Source organism: Rousettus aegyptiacus, unplaced genomic scaffold, assembly GCF_014176215.1.
Source record: "Rousettus aegyptiacus isolate mRouAeg1 unplaced genomic scaffold, mRouAeg1.p scaffold_m13_p_4, whole genome shotgun sequence".
Classification (NCBI taxonomy): Eukaryota; Metazoa; Chordata; class Mammalia; order Chiroptera; family Pteropodidae; genus Rousettus; species Rousettus aegyptiacus.
The window spans coordinates 83,911,619-83,935,909 of record NW_023416307.1 but is presented as its reverse complement, the minus strand read 5'-3'; the positions used below and the strand labels follow the sequence as shown (position 1 = coordinate 83,935,909).

Sequence of the window (24,291 nt, the reverse complement as noted above, 5' to 3'; positions counted from 1 at the left end):
AATTATATCTACAAGTTATGCACAACAACTTCGAAATGGTTATTTCCTTACAGTAATTGTCTCCAGTGAGAAAAAATTAGAGATTGGGATGGATTTGCTCTTTTCTGTAGACAGTGTGCTTTTTCTTTTTCCTTAGTGAACACATGCATTACCTAGCAAAAGATATATATTTTTAAGCAAATTGCACATTCATTTTGGTTACTGCTAGCACAACCAATGACCTTGGAGCAGCATTTTGTAGGGGGAAAAAAATCTTGCTCCCCACTTACTCCCCTGGTTAAGTTAACAGCACCTATCTCTAAAAGAGAAAGATAGTTTAATCTTGAGAAAGCTGACTAAAAATTCTGTAAACATGCTGGAGATAAGATTTCAAAGACTCCAACTAAAATCTGCCAGCAATAAAAACAAGAATGTGCAGTAAATGCTGAAAAAAAATACATTGATTTGGTCCCTGTGAAAGAGTATTTAGTGAGAAACGTGGAATAGCATATCTTTTCTCCTTGGGATAAAACATGCTTTTAAGATAACCTTACCTAGTAATAGAAAATAAAGAAGCTAAAGCACAGAGGGAGAGAATCCTTTAGATCCTCATATCATCCAAGTACATTTTAAATAAAGATTTTGACTTCCACTTAGTAAAGGATGCATATTTTTAAATGTAAAGTAGAATATGTGTAAGGATCCCTATTACATTGTTTCTTCAAAGTGGATTTCCCAGTTACCAGAAAAGTTTGCTAAGATTTCTGAAGATCTCTCTTAACATTTATCTAATTGCCATTAAATGGAAGCCATATTAACGCTCCCTTTTATTTCTCAAATTCAGTTAGCAACAATCCCCACCCCAACCCCATCCTACCCCTAGAAATTGTATTTCCTAGAAGAGTCAGAAGTAAGACTTCTCAAGGAGCCGACTTTTGGCCAGGTCCCTGATGAGACCATCATTACCAACTTATATATGATGATCCTTTCTTCTTCCCCTGCCTCATCCAAAGTGTACTTTTCTGTCAGTTATAACAATAAGGTGGCATCTGAAGACGTCTGTATTCAGAATGTATTAGAGATCCATAACAAGCAAAACTCAATGTACCTGAGAATCTTCAAAACTACTTCCTTTCACTCACTCTTACCCATGCAAAAAAAAACACAAAAAACAAAAAAAACAAACAAAAAAAAACTTAGTAAACATCATCTATATGCAAGAAACAAAAAAAAAAAGAGCTCTGTAGAGGCAAACATTCACCAGGCTTTCAGAGCTCTTACTATAAGGAACTATACAACCTCTGAAGTGAAATCTATGTGAAGAAATAAAGATAAAGTGTCATTGCTGTTAAATGACAGCTCAGTACATTCCTGGAGATAGATAAATCATAACAATTTGTCATCTTTCCTTTTTTGCCACTGAACATTAAATTACCTATGAGAATGCATGAACTACTCAATGTGCCTGTATGAGTATATGTGACTGTATGAGTATATGAGCGTGTACTCATGAATATGCACCTATGCAATTCAGGTGTTTAGGCAACTCTAACACACACAATAGAGCTTACTCATGCCAGTTGGGCTGGTTGGGAGATTAAGAGCAAGGTTAGGAGAAAGTGTCTTAATTTGCACTCAGAAACCCTATTCAGATTGTTATGATCTGAACAAGTTGTCATAGATTTAAAGTTCCATTTAGAGAAGTTCCATTCTAAACTTCTATTCTGATCTCATTTGGTATGAAATTCAGGATCCCAAAAATGTCTTTAAGAATTTTGAGGAAACCTGAAAATACATTCTAGTAGTCCTGTGAATAGAGGCTTCTTTGACAATCAAAATTCTAGAGCAGTAATGATCTCTTGGGCAGGTCTGATCTGATTTTAGCTTTTATGAGGGTAGTTATAGGAACTCAGAAAATAATGGAGTTCCCAGGATCTCTCCAGGGATTTCAGCTGTCATCTCCCTAAATCAGGAGTAGAATTCCTAAGGAAACTACAAACTAGAACTTTTCTCTATTTCCCCTCTTAGGAAGAAGCCTTAGAATCAGACCTAGCCTGGGATGCAAGATGAAAGTACCAGGAGATCTGGTGATTAAGTGGTGTGATACATAGAGTACACTCTTGTATTCTCCAAGATACTATCCCCCAGGATACAACAACTAGCTTAGCATTTTTTACACAAAATTGCTAAATAATCTGTATAACCTTTGGTTTCTAAGTTGATGAACTGGGTTAAATATTTGAATAGTTTCATATTTGATTTTTTTTTTTTAAGCTTAGAAAGTAACTTGAAGTAACAATAATTCTGAAGGGAGAATAAACTCACATCTGTTGAAACATCTACTGTGTTTTTAAACATTCCATTTCTTTAGTAAACGTTGCTCAGTCTGTGCCATGCTATTGGTATAGTAGTATCTCTACCCCTTCCTACTCCTGATAATCAAGATTTTTAGTTTCCTCACTAAACCACATATGGTAGTTACCTGGGAGAAAAACTTATTTTTGTTCAAATGAGCAATACAATATAACTTACTGATTCTAGCCGCCATACATGACAACAACAGTCACATGTAAGAAATCACATATGATGAGTATAGATTTTATATGCAATAGAAGTTTAGAGAAGAAAGAAATTATTTGGGGTTAAAGAAGTACAACAAAAATGAAAGAAAGAATGCTTGATCAGATTTTAAAATATGTGTAACTTTATTACTATTCATGAAAGAGAATAAAGTTCATTTTACCATGATGCTTTCTTTCAAATGTATATAAGGCCCATTTTAACAGTATTACTTTTATTTGCTTCTTTCTCTGCTTTTGAGAATGGGTAATTATGTTCCCCAAATCAGGAACCATAGGGAGAAGAGTCTTCCTGGGTTATCTGTCTTTATTTACTAAAGACTTAAAGCACTGTTTTCTAAGCCAGTGTTTCCAGTACAGCAAAGGATGAGTAGAAGAACTTGTTGGCCTCACCCAATCATGTGCTCCATTCTTACCAGCAGTCTCTAAGGTTTATTTAAAAATATAAACTATGACACATTCAAGTTTGCTATGGAATTACTGTGACTGTGCTTGCCATTTAGCATCTCAGTATCTGGAGGACACTGTAGATGTTTTAACACTAGCCGCTATATACAAAGCCCTTTTGACAGAGCCTTGGACCTTAAGCTTTTGTGACATGGGTCTCTCTAGAACTTATTCCTTTAAACTTAAAGGTGAATAGTTTTTGAAGGTAAACGAAAGGACACCTGGAAGTAGCATTGATTGAAAGCATAGTTTTGACCCTTCCTACACATTATCTGATCGGATTCTCACCACATCAGGTGGGATTGTTATCCTAATACAGAAATGAGGTTGACAGAGTAAATTGTTAACTAAAAGTTCAGAGGTCCAGAAGCTGCAGATCTTGGATTTGAACCCAGGTTGTTCTGAACTAAAGCACACAGGCTTGGAAGACTTTAGATTCAACACATTTAAGGATTTCCCAAAGCCTTTGATATGGAAATGAGCATTCTGAGTCCTCGGGGGATCATTTTGAGAAATGATAAATAAATGCTGCTCATTCTATACCTTGCTACTACTGTAGCAATATCTCCAATACTTACCTGAAGATTAAGATTTTCAGCTTTCCCTAACTAAACTGCATGTGGTACTTATCTTGGGAGAAAACTTATTTGTCTTGAAATGGGCAGTGCAGTATCCCTAACTGAGAAAGACTAACTACAAGTAACTACACTTCCAGGGTTTTCTTCACAGAGTAGCCAGAGGGCTTGTTGATACCTATTCAGACCAAGTCTCTCTTTTGCTCAAACTCTCTAATAGTTTCCCATATACTTAAAGTGAGAACTCTCTCTTTCCCGGAGTCCGTCTACAGGGCCTCACATGAGGTGGTCTCCCATCCTTCCCAATTGCATCAGCTCTTCCATTACTTGCTTTGGCTCATGTTGCTTTACCGCAAAGGCCTCTATGCTTTTCCTAGAATGTCATCAGGCAGCCAACTGCTTCAGCGATTTTGTACTTCTTCTAGCTGGAGTACTCACCCGCATAAATCTGCAAACCCACTGTCTTTCCTCTCTGAGATTTTAATAAAGTTAAACCTTCTCACAGAGGCTTTTTCTGACCACCTACTTTAAAATTACATCCTTACACAATACTTCCCATATCTCTTTCATGTTTTTTTCTGTGTATTTTTTTCTCTAAAGCACTTATGACCACCTAAGTAAGATACTAAATATTTCCTAATTTATTTGTATTGACTGCCACTACTTCTCTTAGAATGTTACCTAAGTCAAGGATCCTTGACTATATTTCCAGCATCCAAAAGAGTGTTTGGTACCAAGTAGGCATTCGAGTGTTTGTTGAATGAATGAATGAATCTTATTTCATTGCCTATTAATACATCTTTTGGGAAAATGCTTCATTAATGAACCTATTTCTATAGTTCGAAAGTATATTTTCTCCATTATATAGTTTAATTATTTTATTCACTTCAATTAATAGAGAATTAATAGTCAATATCACACATGGAATAAATGTCTCAGTGGACTTCAGAAATTTTAAAGCCAAAGTTCTGACTAAATGAGTATATACATATTTGGGTTAGGTTATTTGGGAGCAAAGAGGTTGGAGCCTAAGTTTAAAGAGGATAATGTTTAAATTAGAAGCAACTTTCAAGATTAATTTTTAATAAATGAGAAATCTGAAGTCTAAAGACATTGGTTACCGCTTTAGTCAAAACTAGAACTCTCTGAATTGCTAGAGAGTTCTTTCCACTAGAGCAAGTTAATCAGAGAGTCAGTCAGATTTCCTACCTTTAGATACTTTCATCATTATATGGTGCAGTATAACACATATTAGTACTGTATTATATAGTGAGTTTTACTTATTTTTAACTTCAGCGATGTAAGAATCATGCTTTTTTTTTTTTTCTGATTCCAGTTCCTAGTAGAACAAAAATGATAACAGCAGCCAACATTTACATAGCCTTATGTGCTAGAGGTATACTTTTCTAAGTATATTATATATTCTAACTCATTTAAATCCTCAGAAACACATTGTTAGATCTGTTACTATTACTATTCCATATTACAGATGAGGAGCTGAAGTACATTCAGCTAATATGGGACTGAACACAGATTTCAATCTTGACTGCCTTGATCTTACTGCTATAGTAGACTGTGAGGTACAAATAAAAATTGCTGATTAAAGTAATATTACTTTTACAGATTCAGTTATAGCTAGAGAAAACTATCAAAGTATAAATTTTGCTTTGTTTTTTTTAAAGATCTTTCATTTTGGGAATAACAATATAAAAGTGACTGAAGTATATGCATCTGTAGTTCTACTTCTATATGGAATTTAGGTGTTTAAAACATTTTACTTTATGTCTAAAATATTCAAAGTTTTATGTTTCTCTTAACTCTGCTGGGAAGGAATGGAAAAATACATAGTACAATTTTGTTAAGACATTCAGAGTATATTAGAAAACATAAAGATATATACATATATCTCACCATAGAATTTTGCTGTCTTTTGGTTTCTTAGTTCCAGATATATCTGGAACCAAGCTTATACTATTCTAATCATAAGTCAAAATTCTCTTAATTGAGATCACAGTTAACAGCTGTGCAGCTGAATGACATACTCTATAGGCTTACAATTTAAACAAACTATTTTGTAAGTAATTTACAGTACGTTTAATTCTGCAGATGTGTTTCACAAAATTGTTTGATGTTTTGGTTTTTCATTGCTTTTTTTAAAAAACCCTTTCAAGAAATATTTAGAGAATTGATGTATATATGTTGGTATTTATGCCTCATTTGTACATTAGTTATATTTAGTCACACCTGCTGCTATGTTTATTCTGAACAATATTTTACCCAGATTTGAACAGTTTTTAAAATCAGTTCGTTAAAGAAGTAAATAGATTTAAAAAGCATCTTAAAATTCTATTAGAGTTTCCATTTTGGAGATTATTTTCTGGGTAAGTAAACAAAAAGTAGGCCTAAATATTTAATGTTTTACTAACTTTGGGGAAAGAGTATCCAACCTTATACAATAAAAATAATAATAATAACAAAAAATTTATTAAATTATAGTATTATATCTCATATTAAAAGTTTTATATTATTTATCTTATGGTCTATTGGTGTATTTCTCTCATATGGTTTATGGGAAAATGACTTCAAACTTTAAAAAGCTGAACTGGGACTTTGGGATTTAATAGCTTCCTAGTGTGATTGAAGACTGGGATTCTAAATATGGAGGTACTCATTCTTGTGGATAAATACAGAATCTACATCCTACAATTGTCACTGAGAAACAAACTGCTGTTGAAAATTGAAATGAAATGTAACCTATTGTCTTAACAAGCATAATTATATATTTTACTGAGAGTTTAATCACCTCCTCTTTAGCATCCTGGCTACATTCCAAAAGAAATCATCCAATTCTATTATTCTATCTAAAAATCTTTGTTGATGGATCTAATCTAATGTTCTCAATTTTCTATCACTGTATATCACTTTAAAGCTGTTTTATTACACCTGAAGGGTAGAACTTCACATGTACAGTATATATCTTATGTATTTACATACCATTTGAGTATCTGAAATAAAACAGATGTTTGCTGAAACCAGTAAAACAACCTTATCAATAAAAACATAAAAATTATTCTGTTTATTTAAAGAATCCTAAAGATTACTGTTTATTTATATTTTAATTACAAAGTAAAAAAAATGTTTTATAAATTTCGCACTCTAATGTTTTGCCACAAATATTCTTAGACTACATACTAAAAGTAATATGGTTTATATCCCTATATTCAAATGCTAATTGATTCTAAAGAGATTTTATTTATTTTTCTTTATGTATTTTTAGAACATTTAGAAAACATATAAAAACATACAACAATTCTCTCATTTATAACACTTAGGCTATCAGCCTACATGTGCAGTTTTTTCCTTTTTTAAAAAAACTGCACATGTAGACTTTTCTTCTTACTATATGGAATTGTACTCTAAAAACTGCTATGTAACCTACATTTTCACTTAACAATACTTTATAAAACGTTTTCATGTCATAAAATTTTCTTCAACACCATTGTAAGAGTATTAAATAACATTCCACCACATGATTATACTAAAATACATGTATTCTCTGATTGTTAGATATTTATTTCCAATCGCCACTAAGTTGCATAGAATCTGATTTTTAAAAAATCATTATTAGGATGTTGTATTATCAGTCAAATTGTTAGTAAATTTTATTTCAATCATGTATATTCTATTGAAAAAATATAAAATTTCACAATCTAAGTTACTTGATTGTTTAGAGTTGTCAGGAAGATTATTCAAATGATCTTTGAACCAACATGTAGAAGAGTTAAAAATCACAGACAACAATGAACTATTAGACAATTTTTAACACATGATATTTTCTCCTTTTTCCCAATAGAATTGTTATTTCCTTGTTCAAGGGCTGCCTTTTGTTTTTGTTACAACTGATTAATAAATGAAAATGTTTGTATTTCACAAGTATGCTAGAATGCCTCAGGTCTTATATTTCACACCAAAAAGTAAACTCTTCTTTTAGTAAGGGCAATAAATCAAGATGAAAGGCTTTTCCTAAACAATTACCTTTGGGAAAAAGTAGAAACTTAAGGACAATTTATTATTTTGTTAATTGATCTTTTCAGCTAAGAACATATATTGTTTAACTTTTGGTTATCATAATTATTGACAGGAACTATAATGTGACCATACATAAATTGACTGTTCTAAATAGGAGCCTCTAAATATAGTATGTATATCCTAGTTTATTCAAATCATATTAATTTGGTTAACATCACCTATTTCTTTATTTTCCTCTCAATTCCACATGTGGCTCATTGTGCAACAGGAGTTTGAAAATTTAATTATCCTCCCTTCTCTGGTGAAATATGAACCATAAAGTTTAAAAAAAAAAAGTTAAAGAAAGTGCATCGATTCTTTTATTGGATGCTTTAGAGACTGAAGATGTAATGTCATTATTTCTTGAGGGTAGTAATTTTATCACTTTTTAAAACTTAGATCTTTAGCTGGCAAATCCATCTGTTTTAAATCATTGTGAATTTTTGTAAATTCTGTTTAACTTATACAGAAATATACACAGCACTTGGCAAAGTCTTGTTAATAACCAGATTATTCACTACACTAGATTTTTCTGAATTTGCTTCCTTTAGTGTTTCGGAGTAATATAAGAATAATTTAAAAGGTGATAATGAATATAGAGGTTTTTAAAAACATGTTTATACATCTTAGAACCTCATTAAATGTATTTTCTGGGTGGAAACTATGTGATTAAGGGACCAGAACACAAACTTTTAGTCCAGACTTTTCCTGGGTACCTCCTACTCACCCTTTAATTCTAAGATGAAAGTCTCCTTCTTAGAAAAGACTTCCCAGACATGCCATTCTCCACCTTTCCCAATAGGTCAGATGTATCTGCGAAATGTTCTCAGAGCAATTTTCATTATTTCTCCATCGCACTGATCACAGATACTTGCTGTTTAAGCCTGCCTCTTCTGAGCGTCTTATAAACTCCTTAGTGGTGGTAATAACTTCTGACTTGTTCAGCTTTGGTAATTTTAGCACTTATCAAAGTACAAGAATATGATTTTTTGCTGATAATTCTGTATGTTATGCTAATTTTGATTAATACTTAATTAGACTAAGGAGGAACAAGAAGAAAGTCTACACGCAGATATCTGGTCATTCATCCCTTTTGCTTTTAATCTATTCAGCGCCTAAAGGCAAGTGGACAATTGCTCACAGGTCTCCTCTCTTTCATTTTGTCCTCTCCCTTTGACACAGAGGATATTATGCCACGCCCAGAGACATCTGTGGCTGTTATAACTTGGGAGAAGGAGGAGAGATGGTGCTACTGGCATCTAGCTATAAAGACAAGGGATACTATTGTACATCTTACATTACACAGGACAGCCCCACTCACAACAGAGAATAATCTAATCAATGCATCAATAGTGTCAAGATTGAAAAATTCCACTCCAGTTTAACTTTAAAGAACTGTTCAGAAAGCCAAGTTTTTTATTTACAAGATGTCATATTTATTATAATGTATAAAATAGAAAATTATTTTGCAAAATATCATATTTTAGCATGTGTGGATATGTGCATTTCACTTTTCTACTCACAAAATCTCTCCTTAGTTCCATGCAGTCTTACTTTCATTGAGTCTGAGTTTGAATTCTTGTTCTTACTAGCGATCTGATTTGGGGCTATTTAATTTTAACCTTCTAAGTCTTTGATTTCACATCTGCCCCTCGGCACCCTCACACAAACCACCATCTGCCCCTACGCTAGATGACCCCTCAGGGAGTCTCTCGATCTTTCATACAAAGCCCTGTTTCCCAAAACACAGGACAAGTTCTCCGGGGCTCATCTGCCTTCATGTGGCCCTAATGGCCTCTAACTTTAAAATATTTTGAAACGTTTTCTTCTTGTGAGGATTAAATAAGATAGTTGAACATGTATCTTATAAACAGGGTACAGTTAGGTTCTAAAGTTATTAAGCATGCTATGCTTTATATCTACTGTATAAGAATGTAGTGTAAATATTATAAAATTTTATGCGAACATAGCCTAGAGCATTATAAATGCTTATATATCTTTTAAAATAAATTTAATTATATTCTTCTGCTAGGTTGCTATCTAGAGGTTACATAAAGATACATATTTTTTCAAAAATGTTATTTACTTTCATGTATGTTTAAATTAATGGAGTAGGAAAGATAATACGTGAAGGTAAAGTAAAGTGTGAAGTTGAACTGGTGTGGACATAACCAGATATAAGCTATTGATAGCTGATAAGGAAACTTTTACTAAATGCTGCCAAACTTGACATGATGAAACTGACACTAACAAAATTTTGCTTTTGTGTGTTCATGGATTTGAATGAACATATAGTAGAGGTTATTTGTTGATATATTTTAGAATGGTACTGATAATTCATATTCTGTATATGTATATATGATTTAACTTATATTTATTTAGTAAAAAAAAGGTATATAATATATTTATACACTCCTCTTCCACTGAAATACATAATAAAGGAATTTCTGACTCAAATTAAAAGTTTAGAGCCCTTAGTGTTTATTTAACCTTTACTCTTTGGAGCAATATAGTTCGACTCATGCTTAGAAGAATGATGAAGCACAGTGGTTGTTTCTAAAATTCATAAGTGGATTTCTGTCCCTGACTAGCTGGATGACCATGATATGTCTCTTAATAGCTCTAATATCTGTTTCTTTTTATATTAAGAAAAGGGAATAATAGTTCTTACCTTATAGGAGAGTTGCAAAGACTGAAACAGATAGTACACATAAAGTGCTTAGCATAGTAGTTAGAATAGAGTAAGCAAAGATTATATATCAATTCACTATTATTGTTGATTCATTGTGAAAAAGAGAGCACTGTCCTGGGAACTTCAGGATTAAGTTTATAGTTAGTATAAATGGCTGAAAACTTTTTAATTAATAAAGCAAAATGTATAAGTAGTGCTGCTTAAAGAGTAGTCCAGAAAGCCATAAAAACAGTTTAAAAGATATCTACATATAATAAGCTTCCAAAATAAACTCAAATTTGATTTTTAAGGGAGTTTGAAATTAATATCTAAAAATCAATATTCTTTAACAATAGCACATTAGTGGAGATCTATTTTTGAATAGCCCAACTGAGTATATGCTAAAATTAAAGTTGACATGATACATCTGAAATGTGGTGATCAAGTGGTATCCAGATATTATTAATGTAATATTCTCAAAGTGTATCCTCTATTAAATGCTGTGAAAATAAGTATATATGATTTTAAAACACCCAAGGAGTAAACTTCCTAAATCAGAAATTTGAATTTTAAAAATATATAATTTTCCATTTTATTCCTCTGATAAAATGATTAAAACTTGTTTAGAATAGCATTTCATTACAAGTTCAGAAATATACACTCTGGCAGTCAAGAGAATTTAAAAAAATGCTCAAGGCCTAAAAGTATTATAAAATGCACTTGGTACTGGGTATCTATTTGTGTGTAAATGTGATTGAAGGATGGGAAACAACTTCTAAATTAAAAGAATTAGTTAAATAAAGGTAGGAGGTCCAGGGATATTTTCTCTGACGTTATAATATATGTATTGAATAAATTAACTTTCTGAAACATAGTGAGTACCAAAAATCCTTCAAACCAATTTAACCTCGAGAGAAATGTTACTTTATATTTCAACTAGATTTTTATAAAGATATTTCTCACATTTCATATGATATAAATGATCTTCACAAGTCTTTGGGAAATAGATTTAATTAGCCCATCATAAAATTATTTTAAAACAATAATATAATAATAAATTGAGCTTAAAACATGAAGTTTAGTGTAAATACTTGGAAACAATTTACTTAAAAAACATAAATGAGATCAGAGGCATTCTTTTAGCTCAAAGATTATTCTCTTTCTATCCTCCCACTATGAAATGGGTAAAAGAATCTTTCAATAGAAAGTTCTTTACAAATATTGGAAATTTGTAGTTTTTGAAATTCCCTTCAAAGACTGTATAACATTTTCCACTAGGATATTTCTTAGTTCATGCATGTTCCCTTAAACTAGATTTGGATTGTAAACTTACGAAAGTTACAGTAATATAAAAAACATAATTAGAAATCTAAGGTACACACATCCAGATTTCGGTAAAAGTGAAGTTGATGGTAGGTCACTTTATATTTTATTTTTGTATCTTTGTCTATGAAGGAAAATAAATTCTCTGTGAAATGTTTCAATTGGCTGAGGATGTTTAGTATACAATGCTCTGTTGCCCTCTGCTGGCTAGAAAATGATAAATAAAAACCCATCTGTTCCTTACCTGAACGGGGGCCTTAGAAAACTAAATAAGCAAAATATTTATTAAGACACCGTTTAAAATAAAAAAGCAATAAATTAGAGTGATAGGAAAAAAAAGAATTTCTAAAACATTCTTATCATGTTTCAAAAACTCCCTAAATTTTCCTTATTTCAAATTAGTTTTTCTATTAGCTGGATAATTTGATTATTTTATATAACCCAATTGATTAATCAAGAAAACACACTATTTTATTATTTTAAAATGATAACTGAGAAGCTTATAGTTGTCTAGGAATTTTTAGGATTTACCAACAAGATATGTATGATGTTCTAATTATTGGCATATTTGTGGAATATTTTAAAAATAATATTATGATGTATCTAGTGTGCTTATCTTTTTTAAAAAGAAATATTTCTTATATAATTGAAAAAATAGTCTCAATACAGTTTTAGTAAAAATTATAAATCATAGCTGAATATTAGAGTTCTTCTTTACTCATTAAATAAGTGATTTATTTTACACATTTTATTCTCTTTTAACATGTTCTTTATATGCTATTCACTCTCATGGAGGAAAAACTAACCTTGGTGTATAATGATGTGTAAATTCTTTAATAAAAAATAACAGTGACAATGCCCAAAGGAACATAAAATGCATGGACTGATGAATTTACCTGGTTTCATTTTAGCGCTGCAGGTTGCCTTAATGCTTGATTACATTTATTTCAAAAACATTTCTAAAGAGTAACCTTAGCATCCATAGCAGAAGATGCAGACTTTATTATTAAGAGACCTTAGTTTTTTTTTTTTTTCCTAAAACATACTTGGATTAAAATTTAAAACAAACCTGCTAGTATTTGTTCAAAACTGTGGCTAATATTTTGAATTTGGGATTTACTTTATACTTTCAATAGTTTCTCTCGGCTACAATATAAGTTTAAATAATCTGGTTTTCATTTCTTTGAATACTTTTTTTGGAACATATATAAAACTTGGGTCATGGTTCTTTGAAACAGGCTTTATTCCATGAGCTATGCTTTCCCATTTTATCCTCAGGTCCAGTGTCTATTATGAAACAAAAGGATGATTTTCCCCCATGTTTTCCCTGCTGAAACTACTGTTAATACTTTCAAATTTTTCTGGAGAAAATGGTGGTTTATAACTTATTTTAACTGCCTCTGTTCTAGAATGTATTTAGAGCTCCAACTTTCTAAGAACATATTTTTAGTCCAATCTCTAAGTCACTTGACATCTTTGGTTCTCCAAAAGTTGAGAGGAAAAAGTTTTATCCTAGGAAGTATAGTTACAGCAATAAGATGGAAAATAAGTTTTTTACTTTCCAACTAACAAATGATTTTTTTTAAAAGATGCATTTTAGAGTTTTTCACATTGAATCCTCCTAAAAACACTAGAATTTTTTTTTTTTTTTACAATTCCCATCTTAAAACTCAGTAACATAGTTAAATGAGTTTCAGAGATAGAGAGTTATGTCAAATTAACAACGGATATCGTATAGATCAAAAGCCAGGTTTGCCTAACTCCAAGTGCATTGTCTTTTTATACCTCACAGCCTCTGAGGGAAGAAAGAAAGCTGGAAATCTATTTGTATTAGGATCTTAAAATGATTATTCCCTTTGATTCAGTAATTCTAACTCTTGGAAACTAAAGAAATATTCCATATATAATAAAAGATGTCCATGACAGCATTAATTAAAATAATGCAGAAATAAGGGAGGGGGTCACCTAGAAAAAAGCTAAATTTCTAATAAAAAAAAATTATGGACAAAGAAGTAAACTATGGCATGCCATTTAATAGAATATCGCAGCCATTAAAAATAAGAGTTACTTGAAAAGATATGAATTGCTTAAGATAATATTAGTAAACAAAAAATTTTATATATTATGTAATTAAATTGGAAAAGACAGGTTTCTAAGTACTGACGGAGAAAGGTATCCTGTATGTTTTTGATAAAGAAAATTAATTATGAAGTAATAATATGTATTCTATGATGACACATTTTAAAGCATAATAATACATATGGCCTAACATGTGAACGAAAATTTTTTAATATATATAAACCTGTTGACAACCTACAGAATAAAAACAGTAAGTAAATTTTAAAGTATATATTTTATACTATTTAAATTTTATCACATGTATTACTTTCAGGATTATAAAAAGAATAAAGATATAACACAGTATGACTATAACTTTGTTGAATACACCAAAATAACAATAGCTGACATTTTAATGGAGAGGAATACATATTTATTGTTTTTGTAAATTTAAAATGTTTTAAATATGTTTATATTTGTTTTTTGAGAAAGTATAAAATAAGTATCATACAAATAAAGCCATTTTCAATTCTTAAGTCAAGTTTCTTCTTATTTCTCTATCTCATGAATTTTTATGAAAAATATTTTACTTTGCTTCTCTTGAAGTAGTTAGATTGTCTCCCAATAAGTAATAGCCTCAGGTAAGCACATTACTCTTCTAGAACAAATTATTTACTTAACTTCTACAGAAATGTTAATATTGAAAGCCAGCCTGATTAAATTACTGTTGATATCTATTAAGTAATAATCAGAAAAATATTATTATACTATTCTATTAGTTAAAATTTATCAATTCTCAAATGCGGTAACCTGAAATTTAGCTTTCGTTAAACAATTTAAATAATATAAAAAGCTGTCGTGACCATTGATTCATTTAAAAAAGGAAACATAGTTTTCGAACATTTCAAGTACTTTAGAGGTACCCATTTATTTATAATTAATAAATAATTTTTTTCGAACATATTCTTTTATGCAGTTTCAAAAACATTCTCTTTAAAACTGGTGAAACAATATCTTCTTTCCCTTGTAATATCAGCATAATGCTTATAAATTGTGACTAATTTTGACTTGGGTTATCAAATTATTTTAAATTAATAGGAATTTCCTATTAGAACCTGAACAAATTACTACCAAAGTTAATCCCTTCCTGTTACTGAGATAACTCAACTTCTAAATGTTTATAAAAATTTAAAAATGTTAGTCTTTTTTTCTTTCTTATTATCTCTTTTTTTTTTTATTACTATAAGCATGTAGACAAATATCATTAACATCAATATATTTTGGCTTTTATTTGGGTAAATGTTACATTGAATAAAAAATTATGAATTTGAATTTATTCATTTTTTTTCTTTTCACTTGATACCCACTTCTTCTGGTTCTGTATAGCAAAAAGAGTTAAATATGAACTTCCTTTATTCCAACATCACATCAGACAGGGTTAAATGTATACTGCCTTTCATGTATATGCATCTTTTAAATCTCATGTTGAAAGAAATACTTTGTTTGTAGAAGGGATCTTTATGTGTGTGAATAAAATAAGTATATTTTCTTTGGTTCTCAACTCCTACAGTAGCTGGTCTTGTACAAATTAAAAGAAAAACTCTTAAAACTTAAAAACATTTATGACTAAAATATTTACCAGCTAATGGTGTTAGTGTGTTATTAAAGAATACAAGTATAACAAAATTATCTATTTCCTTTATTTTTCCTTTTTTTAAAAAGAGACATTGACTGGGAGTTTTATAGTGGCTCAAAGGAAAGAAGGCCTCTGTGTGTCCCAAATTTGATATTTTAAGTTGAAGTCAGCTGTTAAGAATTACTGAATTATCCAGGGCAGAATCTTGGGTATGGCTCATGTTACACTATGTTGGATATGAAAAGTTGGATACAAAAGGAGCAAAAACTTTTCAGTGATTAAAAAGGCCTGTGGGATTGAATTTTTAGATTCCAGAGCAGCATGTCAAGAGGAATGTTGCAGATTCTTTCATTCTTGCAGCAAATTATGCTTGTAAATCAATAAAGTAATATATTTCTTAAGAAACATATTGATAGCTTTAAAGAGTATATGAGATTTCTTACATTTTCCACGAGAATAAAAATTAAGTTTTATGGGTGAAAACAAATATAACAAAGTTAAAAAACTGAACATAGCTAGATTTCAATCAGGCCTCGAAGTAGGGTGGATGTAGTTGCTATTTTCCTTATATCTTCTTTAATATCTTTTGAAACAATATTTAGTAAAGCTTTCAGAATTAATTTTAATTAATCTTTATTGTATCTCTTAAATATTCTAGGCATTCTGTATGATACAGTGACAATCTCAAGTGTTTCTCTTCTCTGCATGAATATTGCATAACGTCTTCAGCTTTATTACTTAGATTTTAATAAATTGCTCATCCATTTCATATTCTCCTCTCCTCTGACACATTCTTCCTTATAAATGCAACTGACATCTAGTTAAATGTGATCAGTGAGTAGATAACTAAGGATATGGTAGGCACTGTTGATGTAAACATGAAACCTCAAAATCAGTATTATAAAGGAATTCCATTGTTTACTCAAAGTATTCTTCATACCAGAAGGAATGCATAGTGATAAAATTTGTTACATAATTTGTATATATTGCAAAAGGATTTTATATTTTATAAGCAAAGTTTTAAAAATCTATGCTGCTAGATATAGGCTGTGTTTAAGTGAGTAAATGTGTGAGGAAGTATGTCTATGTGCATTTAACTACAAAAAAATAAATAAATACCTGGAGTAAAACCTTGATTTTTTTCTTTTTTTTTGGTAAAGAATATCATGAAAGTTTGTGAAGATATTCAAAATAAATGGGAAATATATATTTTTACATTTTATTTTGTTAGAATTTAGCTCTTAATTGAGAAAATTGACTGTAAATAGAAAGTAAACATTTTAACAAATGTGCTTTTTGTGATATTTCATTGTCCCTTTAATGTTTTATCTCTTATCAAATATAGAGTGCTAGTTTCCTTAAATGGTTCTCTGGAGAAATGTAGTTAGTTATAATTTCGATTATCTCTATACTGTCCCTTCATTATGATGCAAGAAAGGTTTCTTTGGAAAGAGTTTGATCTGTGATTATCAATTTGATTACCTAAAAATGAAACAAAGCAAAAAAACACAAGTCATTTATTTACCTTTAGGCCATTTTAATTAATGGTGGTTTTTTTTTTTAATTTAGTAATCATTTTTTCTTTTTTTAAAATTAATTTATTGGGGTCACATTGCTTCATAAAATTACATAGGTTTCAAGTGTACAATTCAATAATATGTCATATGTATACTGCATTGTACAACTCAGCAATCTTTCATCTGGGTATCTACCCCCCAAAATTGAAAACATCTATCCATAAGGATATATAAACCTTGATATTTGTGGCAGCATTATTCATGGTGGCCAAGACATGGAAATAAGCTAAGTGTCCTTCAATAGATGATTGGATAAAGAAGATGTGGAACATATATGCAATGGAATAATATTCAGCCTTAAGTAAAGATGAAATATTGTCATTTGCGATGACATAGATGGATCTTGAGATTATCATGCTAAGTGAAGTAAGTGAGACAGAAAAAGTCAAGAAACAAATAATTTCACTCATATGTGGATATAAAACTGAAAGCAACAAAAGAACAAAACAAACAGAGACTCATGGACAAGAAAGATTTTTTTTTTTTTTAAAGCTAAATCCCCCAAGATTTAAGCTCTTCTGAACCAAGAAAGTTCTGTATGAAAGTGATTTCTTAAAATTCATAGCTCTCAACTATTTTATAGCTATTTGTAATAAAATGATTAAAGGTGAGAAAGTTACACATTGGAATCTAAATAAAAACACGTAGTATCTAAAACTAAGTTTAGAGAGACTCGTCTCTATCATACAGTGATTTATACAACAGGATGGAAACAAGAATAACCTCCACGAAGACTCACATGTACTGAGTTATTCAGGGAACCTTTAAAACTATGCGTGGTGGTCTCTTAGATGGTGTGCTTTTTGTGATGGTGGTGCCCTCTCCATAGCTATTGCAGAATTGTGAGTTTTATTTTTTTAATAATTTTGTCTAAATTTTTAATCTTGTAGTTAACCCTTTGATCCTTGCATTCTCATCTTAATCACCACATTTAGCAGAAATTAAGAAGAGTAGCTATGCAGAACAAGAAGACACACCATTACTTTACAAAAATAAATGTCTTAGATAACATTTTAGTGTATTTCCTACTCAAAAGATAAGGTCAGCTTTTCCTTATATACTTGCTGATCTTGATTTTCCTTCCTCTATTTCATATTACTACTGTAATGTGAATAAGATTCAGTAAAGAGTCATCTAGAAATTTTTAAAACTAGAAGCCAAGGTTAATTAAAACACTAACATAAACAAAGAATAACTTTTCCTGAAAAGAATGTCATCGTACCTGGTATTAAAAATTAAATTCTAATAATCTTCCCAATATCACATGTGATCATATGTTAAATCCTACTCTCAGGTCCAGATTGTAGCACTTTCTGTGGGCAAGTAGACAGTCTTCTAAGCAAATATTCAGATCAAGAGCAGAAATGGCTGTATTCTCTCAGCCCTGAATACATACAGACGACAGCCCTTATACAAAGGCTGCTCCTTTTCCTCCACGCAGGAGAAAAGTGTCCCTCTTTTAGTACATTTATTAAATGTAGAAAGACAACCACAAGAGCAGCAAGTTTGCTGTGTGGGAAGATCTTACAGTGGTAAAGAAAGATGAATAAAGATTTTGTTAGACAATGGCCCAGAACTGATGTACAGAAATAATTTTGACCTGATATTCTGTATATTTCAGTAAGGTTAAGGTAAAAAAAAAAAAAAAATTAAAGAGAATTTGCTTTAATATCTGTTTCAAAAAAAAATAGAGATGCCTGTTCTGCTTAGAGTAATAATGGAGGTACTTTCTTCCTCTCTTTTTATTTCTCTTTTTGAAATTTAGTTCTCTACTGTTTCCTGGGGAATCTAGCTTTTAAAGAAGGCCCTTTATTTTTTCTGTAAAGTTCAGCTTTGGAGTTGAAGCGTTACATAATTTTAGAGTTGAATTGTAAACCTGTGTATCCGTGGGTTAGGATATTAGGGAATATCGTACTACCTCTCAAGGAGGAAAAGCTGGGCAATAGACACAGCTCTGGCTTTGGATTGAGATGGATATGGGTTTAAAATTATGGTCATCTACTTAAGGACAATGTGACTATAGGTAGTGTTCTTAACTTCACTCTCAGTTTCCCCATCTGTAGAATGATAATAATAATAATAATAGCTTTATTTCAAGATCTCTGTGAGGATGAAATGAGATAACTCAATACATGGAAAATGTCTCACTGTATAGTAGATGCACAATAGATAACCATCATTATTATTACACAGTTGCTGTCATAACCTATGGACAGTTTAAGTAGATTGATATTAATAACAAGTTACAATCAACCACAGAAATCTAACATTTTCTAATTTGGACTCACAAAAGACTTCCATTTAGAAACAGACTTCTTGACACTCCAAGAAGTACTAAGGATGGCAAGTAAAACATAACAAAGGATCAGGATTCTCCTCAATCTTTCTCTGTAACCTTCAGCAAGTCTTATGTCTCACGAACTCTCAATTATTGGGGGATGTACCTCGTGCCAATCATGCGCAGCTCAAATAATAGGTCAAAATGTGATTTTTATAAACTTTAATATTTAAAAAATGTCAAATCATCATTAATTTTTCAGTTATTCATACCATCTTGTGAGTCTAATATAAAAATGCTAAATCATCATTGACTTATCAGTAACTGCTATTGATAACATTTTGATAAATCCAAAACATAACCTTTAAAAGCTAATAACCTTAAAAACGAAAATGAATAATTTACTGGAAAATATGAAATTGCATATCTGTGAAATAAGTAAAACCTAAGGTCTATTTCTTTATCTCCAAATCAAAAGTACAACTCTCATTTTAATTTTGCTTTTCCAATATAAAAAATAGCAGGTCTTTGAATATTATTCGTATCACATAGGATTTCACTCTTTTCTCTCCTGACATAATACATATTGAATACTTATTGGATCTTTTAATAATGTTACTCTATGCCCCTTGATGTGGACATAAAGCACCCTAAAATTATAGCTTTTAGTTTTTGTTTTGCCTTTTCAACAGTTAACTACAATTTTTAGCTCCTGATTGCATGAGTTAGAGTCATCTCTTACTCAACATAAAGCATTCAATTATGTGATATTTCCCTTTAAACTTTGATATCTCTCAAACTGCTTACAAGAAACATTCCAGACACTTTAGAATGGCCTAAAAGTCTCATAGTCCAGAGTACTCCTTAACCATTTCCTTCTTTTGACTTTCTCATATGCTTTGATAAAACTATCAAGTCTCTGAATATTCTCATTTACTGCCCCCCACCATACTGGGGACATGGCTTTTGTTTTGGATTTTCTCTCAGTTTCCTGTTGAGCATTAAATACCAGCTGAGATGCCATTTCGTCCATCACCATTCTCACAATTCTAGGAAGAATGGACCTGCTCAGGAAGGTCAGGATTTCACTCTTATTTCTCTTTATGCATTTATCTATCTAGCACTAGTCACATTTCTAGATTTATTTATCTCTGTTTTTTGTTGTTTCGTGTGTCTTTATTTTTTATTTTTTTTTCATTTGTAAAGTCTTGAATCACCTAGACATCATTTTGTTCATCTTCGTGTTCCTCAAATTTGAGAATTATTTTCCAACTCTTAACTGACTCTTAGAGACATAAATATTTGTGAGCCATTGCCTACATCTCAAAGTTGGAAAAGCAACCTCTTAAAGTAATTATTAGTCCTAGGTTGTATAAACATTCATTTTTGTATACATCCCACAGGCTGATCTACATCTGTCTATGTATAGCAAATGAATGGATATATTTTTAAATGATTCTTTTCATCTCTTACTTCTGATGTCACAAGAGTCAAGAGTAAAAAGTACAAGTAAAAACTAAAATTCAGCTAGAATAAAAACAGGAGACTCAACCATTTATATGAGAATGCCAATCAGAATGCTTTATTTTCTAACAGATTTTATGAACTTTTTCTACCAGATCCCCATGTTAATGTACACCTTGGCTAAATTCTGCAAGGACACATCTGCTTTTTCCATAAGGAGATGCTCTGGATGGGTTAATATGATTATCTCACATGGGAAGCCTTTCACATTTTACTTTCTTTAAACAGGAGATTAGAGTGCTGTCAACCTCCTGTGGTCTCTGAGTAAATGTTACGTATGCCACAACCCTTTGACTGAGATTGATAATGGGAAGTCTCATCATGTCTCGAGTTTGGGCCACATATTCATGGTCATTGTGGTGATGGAAATGAAGAAAGGCCTAGTGTTGTGTTCAGTTCTTTATTCATGTCTGACAGAAGGAATAAACAAACCTGACAAGATGAGACTGTGTAGCACAGCCATTTCCCTTTCCCTTTGGCTTTGTTTAGTAACACACTAGGCAGGCAACATTTACAGCACTAAGATCTTGAAATACGTTGGACTTCCCTTTATATTATTTACTGGAATCTTAAAAAGAGGATGATAGCTACCTATTATCTAGGCACCAGACACACACATACAATATATGTAAACACACATGCACACACATTTATTCATTTGTTTATCCATTTATTCAACAGTATTTTGAGTAGCTAATGTATGCCAGGTAATATTCTATACATGCAAATACACACCCTCTCACACAAATATCAATTTGATATCTATATCATTCTAACATGTCTTTATCCTTTTCAAGATGAAAAATCAAGCCTTAGGAAACTGAGGTGTAGAAATATAAATACTTTGGTTATAGTCAAACAACTAATTAAGAGCAAAGGCTGCCTTTAAACTCATATGTGCAATGAAAATTCATACTCTTTATACTTCGTGAGATCACTAAATGGAAATGATAACTTAGCCTTGTAATTTCTAGAAGAACAAGTCAGATATAATAGTAGGGCAAGGGCACTGATATTCTGAATCTAATGATGGAGTGTGTCAGGTTTCGCAAAAGTAATTTTGCAATGAGTTCCAGGAACACATTTTCTTTCACCAGTTGACTTACTGATCAAATTTTTCTTTATGTGAAAAGTGAGAAGTTTGTCATTGAATTTCTAGGTAAATATGTATTAGGATAACTTATTTATAGTGTGATTTAAATGGTAGATGTTTCCCAAAATGAAAAAGTCAACTCATACATTAAATGAACAAGGAACATGCTCCTGAAACAAATTGTATAATGAAGTGTGAATTCATGATAACTGTTTTCTGAAGGTCCTTTTTATTGCTAAAACTAGATTTTTCTCCCTATTGAGATGTCCTATTCTCTTAATTAATGCACAAATTCAGACAATAAAATTATATTTTATCATACCTTTAATTTTCCCTCATAATAGAAAAGCTGACGAATGTCATTCTTGTACTCCATCTTTTGGTTTCTCTCTTTTATTGAGACCATCATACAAAAAAATTCCAAAAAATGTGCAAACATAACACTTCACTAATTAAAAAAAAAAGCCACAATTTCTTAATGTTCAGGAAGACTGTCAATAAGAAACACTAGTAGATAAATGTCAAATGTTTCCAAGAGGTCTATACTTGGAGGTTTGTGGATATTCACCTTAATGGATTACAAAAAATATATCATATAAAATCAAAGGAGAGTAATAAGCTGATTTAACATGAATTCCATTTCCCCAAATGATTTGAAGCTTTATGCTCTGAATTTGCTATCTTAATAACTATCTTCAAGTGGATTTTAATAGCTATTTTTAATTTTCAAAAAATTATATTTGGAAAGTGATTCTGCTGTTTATTGAAAAAATCCTTTGCAAAGCCAAGGAGGTCACTTCAGGTTGAAACCCATATCTAAGTTGGTTTAAGCTTAGGGCAACCTAAATAGTGTGTCAAATTGGACTACTAGATGTATAAAATGACATCTTACATATATATATTTTTTTCAAAATTATTCTCAGATTCTATATTCCTTGTGAAGAACTGGTTTTAAAGAGTAAGATCTAGAAGGAAAACCTATTGGAATGCAAAAGTGCATTTAACATTTGTTTATGTTTCCACATCATTATGCTAGATTTAAGCTGTCAAACTAAGTTGATAACACATGTTAAGTATAGAAATGTGTACAGCAACCAGGCTATTATCAAATCAGGCAACAAAAAAACTCTTGTCAGAGGGTTACAAATTCCAAAGTTAAAATGCAAGGTAATATTTTCAGGGCATGGTTTGCCTTTTATCGCTAATGGAATGATTTCTTTAAAATAGCTTTCTCTTGCACAGCAGAGCAAGATGGATACATTTTGCAGTGGAATTCACCTACAAAACCAGCTCTACAAATGGGATTATTCCTTGGCTGAGTTGAAAGTTACTCTGAAATACAATACTTGGGATGAAACATAAATTTTTTAAAAAATGTTTAACTTTCTATGACTTCATGTGGAGAAAGTCACTTGCATCTTTATTCTCATTTGTTCAACATGTCAATTTAAATGAAAGAGATGTAAAACAATCTCATTTCCAGTTCATTAGAATTGTATTTTTATAATTTACTTTAATAGCCAATGAGAAACAATTACATTTATTTAAGAATATATTATGTGACCAATATTCTAGAGAATACAAATGTATATTTGGTTCCTCCACCCAAAACTTTTATAATTTAGTTTCAGAGATATTCATTAATTGTTAATTGCATCAACAAAGCAAAAAATATAATAATAAATATAAGTGTCATGAAAGCTCAGTGAGCTAGTTGAAGAAAAGGGCCTTATATTATTATCATGTGGTGTCAATACCTATTTGTGATAGTTGGCATGTAATTTGAAGGAAAAGAGAAAATGTCTATAATGAAAAAGACCAAAATTTTAATTCCTGAACAGTTATGTGTTGCCTGACTGAGGAAAATTAAGTTTCCATTTCCTTTTATGCAAATTGAGGCCAGCAACCCTTGTGTGCCTTATGTGTTATTGAGCTGGCTCTAATTCTTGGTGACTCTTTGAATGGGTGGTGTCCACATTGTCCTCAACAGCTCTACTCAGCTCCTGTAAGCTCATGCCCTTGGCTTCATTTACAGAGTCAACTCATCTCATATTGAGTGTTCCTCTTTTCTTGCTGCCCTCAACACTTAATCAACACTTAATAAATAAAGGAAATTACACACACACACACACACATACACACACACACAAACACATCACAGCCCTTCTGAAGCATAATTGCTGCTTTCCACTACCTAAAACTATTTCAGCATGTTACATTAGGCTCTTGTAAATAATAGTTATTTGAATGAGAATTGCAATTGAAAAAAAATGAATCCTTGAAATGAAGGAAAACGCCAGCATGAAAAACAAACAAATGAAAAATAAGAGTTAAAAAGAATTAAAAGTACAATAAAGAAACCCAGAAAAGATAAAATAAAAATAATTTTGAGAATTTTCCTAATTTTTATCATTATAATAATGAAAAAAGGGAAATGTATCAATTTAGCAAAAACACTGGAAGTTAATAACTATATGTTTAAG

General features: G+C 31.0%; 1 protein-coding gene across 8 annotated transcripts in view; it reads right to left on the bottom strand.

The window, feature by feature from the left end:
• The window catches only part of ROBO1 (roundabout guidance receptor 1), a 1,005,278-nt gene that overhangs the window by 376,430 nt on the left and 604,557 nt on the right, over positions 1 to 24,291 (bottom strand). The gene's annotated exons all lie outside the window — the stretch shown is intronic.